Source organism: Salmo salar, chromosome 05 (genome assembly GCF_965601325.2).
Source record: "Salmo salar chromosome 05, fSalSal1, whole genome shotgun sequence".
Taxonomy (NCBI): domain Eukaryota; kingdom Metazoa; phylum Chordata; class Actinopteri; order Salmoniformes; family Salmonidae; genus Salmo; species Salmo salar.
This window is the reverse complement of record NC_138295.1, coordinates 61,258,268-61,264,641: the sequence shown is the minus strand read 5'-3', so window position 1 is coordinate 61,264,641 and position 6,374 is coordinate 61,258,268.

Here is a 6,374-nt window from a genome sequence, read left to right as displayed (position 1 = left end):
GTAGGAGATATTTCAGGCCTGTGTATGTGTCGTCTAATAATGATTAACCTGTTTTGTCCACTACTGGTACTCTCACATGGGGTTATGAGTCACTGGTCACGTACTGTACACTGAGTGGACAAAACATTAGGAATTACCATCCCAATATTGAGTTTACCCTCCTTTTGCCCTCAGAATAACCTAAATTCGTTAGGGCATGGACTCTACAAGGTGCTGAAAGTGTTCCACAGGGATACTGTCCCATATTCACTCCAATGCTTCTCAGTGTTGTGTCAAGTTGGCTGGATATCTTTTGGGTGGTGGACCATTCTTGACATATACGGGAAACTGGTGCGCCTGACACCTACTACCATACCCCGTTCAAAGGCACTTCAATCTTTTTATCTTTCCCATTCACCCTCTGAAAACATACACAATCAATGTCTCAATTGCCTCAAGGCTTAAGAATCGTTGCTTTTACCTGTCTCCTCCCCTTCATCAAATCAAATCCAATTTTATTTGTTACACACACATGGTTAGCAGATGTTAATGCGAGTGTAGCGAAATGCTTGTGCTTCTAGTTGGCAGTACAGTAATATTCTACAAGTAATCTATCAATTCCCCAACAACCTAATATACACAAATCTAAAGGGGTGAATGAGAATAGGTACATAAGTATATGGATGAGTGATGGCCGAGCGCAATAGACGGTATAAAATACAGTATATACATGTGATATGAGTAATGTAGGATATGTAAACATTATTAAAGTAGAATTATTTAAAGTGGCATTGTATAACGTGACTAGTGATTAATTTATTAAAGTGGCCAGTGATTGGGTCTCAATGTAGGCAGCAGCCTCTCTGAGTTAGTGATTGCTGTTTAGCAGTCTGGTGGCCTTGAGATAGAAGCTGTTTTTCAGTCTCTCGGTCCCAACTTTGATGCACCTGTACTGACCTCGCCTTCTGGATGGTAGCGGTGTGAACAGGCAGTGGCTCTGGTGGTTGATGTCCTTGATGATCTTTTTGGCCTTCCTGTGACATCGGGCGGTGTAGGTGTCATGGAGGGCAGATAGTTTTCCCCCGGTGATGCATTGTGCAGACCGCATCACCCTCTGGAGAGCCTTGCGGTTGAGGGCGGTGCAGTTGCCGTACCAGGCTGTAATACAGCCAAACAGGATTCTCTCAATTGTGCATCTGTAAAAGTTTGTCAGGATTTTGGATGACAAGCCAAATTTATTCAGCCTCCTGAGGTTGAAGAGGCGCTGTTGCGCCTTCTTCACCACACTATCTGTGTGAGCGGACCATTTCAGTCTGTCTGTGATGTGTACGCCTAGGAATTTAAAACTTTCCACCTTCTCCACTGTTGTCCCTTCGATGTGGATAGGGGGCTGCTCCCTCTGCTGTTTCCTGAAGTCCACGATCATCTCCTTTGTTTTGTTTACGTTAAGTGAGAAGTTGTTTTCCTGACACCACACTCTGAGTGCCCTCACCTCCTCCCTGTAGGCTGTCTCGTCGTTGTTGGTAATCAAGCACACTACTGTTGTGTCATCTGCAAACTTGATTGAGTTGGAGGTGCATGGCCATGCTGTCGTGGGTGAACAGGGAGTACAGGAGGCGGCTGAGCACGTACCCTTGTGGGGCCCCAGTGTTGAGGGTCAGTGAAGTGGACATGTTGTTTCCTACTTTCAACACCTGGGGGCGGCCCGTCAGAAAGTCCAGGACCCAATTGCACAGGGTGGGGTCGAGACCCAGAGACTTCAGCTTGATGAGTTGGAGGGTACTATGGTGTTAAATGCTGAGTTGTAGTCAATGAACAGCATTACTACATAGGTATTCCTTCTGTCCAGATGGGATAGGGCAGTGTGCAGTGTGATGGCAATTGCGTCGTCTGTGGACCTGTTGGGGTGGTAAGCAAACTGAAGTGGGTCTAGGGTTGGCGATAAGGTAGAGGTGATATGATCCTTGACTAGTCTCTCAAAGCACTTCATGATGACAGAGGTGAGTGCTACGGGCGGAAGACATTTAGTTCAGTTATCTTTTCCTTCTTGGGTACAGGAACAATGGTAGCCATCTTAAAGAATGTGAGGACAACAGACTGGGATAGGGATTGATTGAATATGTCCGTAAATACACCAGCCAGCCGGTCTGTGCATGCTCTGAGGACGAGGCTAGGGATGCTGTCTGGGCGAACATGTTTAAATGTTTTACTCACGTCAGCCACGGAGAAGGAGAGGGGGCACAGTCCTTGTTAGCGGGCCGCGACGGTGACACTGTGTTATCCTCAAAGCGGGCAAAGAAGGTGTTTAGTTTGTCTGGAAGCGTGACGTCGGTGTCCGTAACTTGGCTTGTTTTCTTTTTGTAGTCCGTGATTTCATTTCAGATCACACAGAACGTCACCATGTCAGTGATTGAAGTGGATTTACCAAGTGACATCAATAAGGGATCATAGCTTTCACCTGGATTCACATGGTCAGTCTATGTCATGTTTTGTACAATCAGTATATATACAGTAGTTGCAAAGGTGACCAAGGAAGTGTTCGCACAGGTGAGGGACGTGCTTAAGCATTTGACGGGTAGCAGGGCCAACCTGTATTGGATGAACAAGAAGGGGGACAGACGCTGCAGGTGCCATCACTGGCATGGTGACGACCTGTGTGATCTGAGAGGAACACTTCACGCCAGACCACCCCTTCCTCTTCTTCATCAGACAATAAGACTAACTACATCCTCCTCGGCAGGTTTTCCTCTCAGTGGAATAGTGATGTATTGTAGAAACAACTGAATACACCAAGCCAAATTAAAAAATATATTTAGTTTGGACTGTATCATTGTGAATGATGATGGTTCCCCCTTACACTCTGTTAAGATTTGAATTTTATAATGCAATTGACACAACCTTCCTTATCTGTTAAAAGATCCAAACAATGGTCAAAACGTCTACAATCCTATTAAAAAATGTTGTGGTGTGATTATTTATTTTACAATATTTCCATGTTGGTACAAATATATAAACTTTATTGGCATTAGAAAATATAATTTGTTTTAAAGCAAGCACATTTAGAATATAAATCATCATAAATAAGAAATTATTAAATCAAGAGAACACTATAAGGTAACGGGCATCAACTGGAAAATATTCCAAAATGACTTTAATAGTACGTATTTTGAAATACATACAAATCATTGTACATCCCCCTTATGTTGTAATCAATGCATTATGTTGTCAGATGAGTCTCGATATGCTAATCTCTTTTCCTATCAGATGAGTTTGCTTACGGTGAGGCCCAGCAGCAGAGGGACTAGGCTCAGTCTGATGGACCAAGCTGTAGCTGTTACAGGCACATTGGTTAAATATCCAAGCTGTTTCCCAAAACAATCATTATTGACCTTTTACTTGAAAACGGTTTATCTGCCTCTCTGTCATTGACAAACAGGGACAGATTAATTCAGGGACTTACCGATAGCATTTATTTTTATTAAGGAAAATATATACTGTATATATATGATACATACAGAATATATTATATATACTGTATATATTTTTTCACTTTAACCGCCAACCACAGGAAGACTCTCCATGAGTGTAGACAGCCTGCTGCCGCTCATCAGATGGGGAGAGGAGAGGAGGTAGTGTAATGAGGTCTGTGTGTAGCTTATGTAGAGGAGTCAGGCACAGGACAGCAGATAGGAATAAATAAATGTAATTTACTCAAAATAGGCAAATACAATACAATAAAGCAAGCCCACATTATGGACCGTAATACATAGAAAAACAATCACTCACAAAAAAAATTTGGGAACAGAGGGTTAAATAATGAACAAGTAATTGGGGAAGTAAAACCAGGTGTGTAAAACAAAGACAAAACAAATGGAAAATGAAAAGTGGATCGGCGATGGCTAGAAGGCCGGTGATGTCGACCGCCGAACGCCGCCCGAACAAGGAGAGGGACCGACTTCGGCGGAAGTCGTGACAGTACCCCCCCTTGACGCGCAGCTCCAGCAGCGCGCCGACACCGACCTAGGGGACGACCCGGAAGACGAGGCGCAGGGCGATCCGGGTGGAGACGGTGGAACTCCCGCAGCAACGAAGGGTCCAGGACGTCCTCCACCGGCACCCAGCATCTCTCCTCTGGACTGTACCCCTCCCACTCCACGAGGTACTGAAGGCCCCTCGCCCCTGACGCCTCGAGTCCAGGATGGCTCGAACAGCATACGCCGGGGCCCCCTCGATGTCCAGAGGGGGGTGGAGGAACGAGGGATTAATATGGTAATCTGGGGGAAGCTGTAACCTGTAGGATACCTCGTTCAGTCTCCTTAGGACTTTGAGTGGCCCCACAAACCGCGGACCCAGCTTCTGGCAGGGCAGGCGGAGGGGCAGGTTTTGGGTCAAGAGCCAGACCTCACTGCGGCTGCGGTCGGTGCTCGCCTTCTGTCGCCTCACGGCCCTTTGCAGATGCACATGAGCAGCGTCCCAGGTCTCCTCCGAGCGCTTAAACCATTCGTCCACCGCAGGAGCTTCGATCTGGCTCTGATGCCAAGGTGCCAGAACCGGCTGATACCCCAGTACGCACTGGAAAGGGGAGAGGTTAGTGGAGGAGTGGCGGAGTGAGTTTTGGGCCATCTCTGCCCAGGGGATGAACGCCGCCCACTCCCCCGGCCAGTCCTGGCAATATGACCGCAGAAACCTACCCACATCCTGGTTTAATCTCTCCACCTGCCCATTACTCTCGGGTGAAAACCTGAGGTGAGGCTGACCGAGACCCCCAGACATTCCATGAACACCCTCCATAGTCTGGACGTGAACTGGGGACCCCGATCACAGACTATGTCCTCAGGCACTCCGTAGTGCCGGAAGACGTGAGTGAAGAGGGCCTCCGCAGTCTGTACGGTCGTAGGGAGACCTGGCAAAGGGAGGAGACGGCAGGACTTAGAAAACCGATCCACAACGACCAGGATCGTGGTGTTGCCCTGTGAGGGAGGAAGATCCGTCAGGAAGTCCACCGACAGGTGCGACCACGGCCGTTGTGGAACAGGGAGGGGATGTAACTTCCCTCTGGGCAGGTGCCTGGGAGCCTTGCACTGGGCGCACACCGAGCAGGAGAAAACATAAACCCTCACGTCCTTGGCCAAGGTGGACCACCAGTACTTCCCACTAAGGCAACGCACCGTCCGACCGATGCCAGGATGACCAGAGGAGGGTGACGTGTGGGCCCAATAGATCAAACGGTCACGGACAGCAGACGGAACGTACAGACGCCCAGCTGGACACTGGGGAGGAGTGGGCTCTGTGCGTAACGCCCGCTCGATGTCCGCGTCCAACTCCCACACCACCGGTGCAACCAGGCAAGAGGCGCGGAAGTATGGGAGTATGATCCATGGACCGCTCCTCTGTGTCATACATCCGGGACAGTGCGTCTGCCTTAGCATTCTGGGAACCTGGTCGGTAGGACAGAGTAAAAACAAAACGGGTAAAGAACATGGCCCACCTTGCCTGGCGAGTGTTCAGTTTCCTTGCCGCCCGGATGTACTCCAGATTGTGGTGGTCAGTCCAGATGAGAAAAGGGTGTTTAGCCCCCTCAAGCAAATGTCTCCACGCCTTCAGAGCCTTGACAACAGCCAACAGCTCCCGGTCAACCACATCATAGTTTCACTCCGCCGGGCTGAGCTTCTTCAAAAAGAAAGTACAGGGGCGGAGCTTCGGTGGCGTGCCCGAGCGCTGAGAGAGCATCGCTCCGATCCCAGCCTTGGACGCGTCCACCTCCACTATACACACCAAAGAGGGATTCGGATGAGCCAGCACGGGAGCCGAGGTAAACAGAGCCTTCAGGTGACCAAAAGCCCTGCCCGCCTCAGCCGACCACTGCAGTTGCACCTTCAGAAGTGAGGTAATGGGAGCCGCTACCTGACCAAAACCCCGGATAAACCTCCGGTAGTAGTTGGCAAACCCTAGAAACCACTGCACTTCCTTTACCGTGGTGGGAGTTGGCCAATTACGCACGGCTATAATGTGGTCACTCTCCATCTCCACCCCTGAAGTGGAAATGCGGTACCCTAGGAAGGAGACGGACTGTTGGAAGAACAGACATTTCTCAGCCTTGACGTACAGGTCATGCTCCAACAGTCTACCAAGCACCGTGCGCACCAGGGACACATGCTCGGCGCATGTAGCGGAGTATATCAAAATGTCGTCGATATACACCACTACACCCTGCCCGTGCAGGTCCCGGAAAATCTTGTCAACAAAGGCCTTGTCAACTTGGCTTCAAACACATTGATATCAGGGTGTCCTGCAGTGCTTCATTTGTAAATTGGTAGGTGCCAGAAGAAAAAGTGAGCCTGAGAGGGTGGTGACCTGGGGGGCTCTGAGGTACCAGAATGCATGAAAAAAAGATG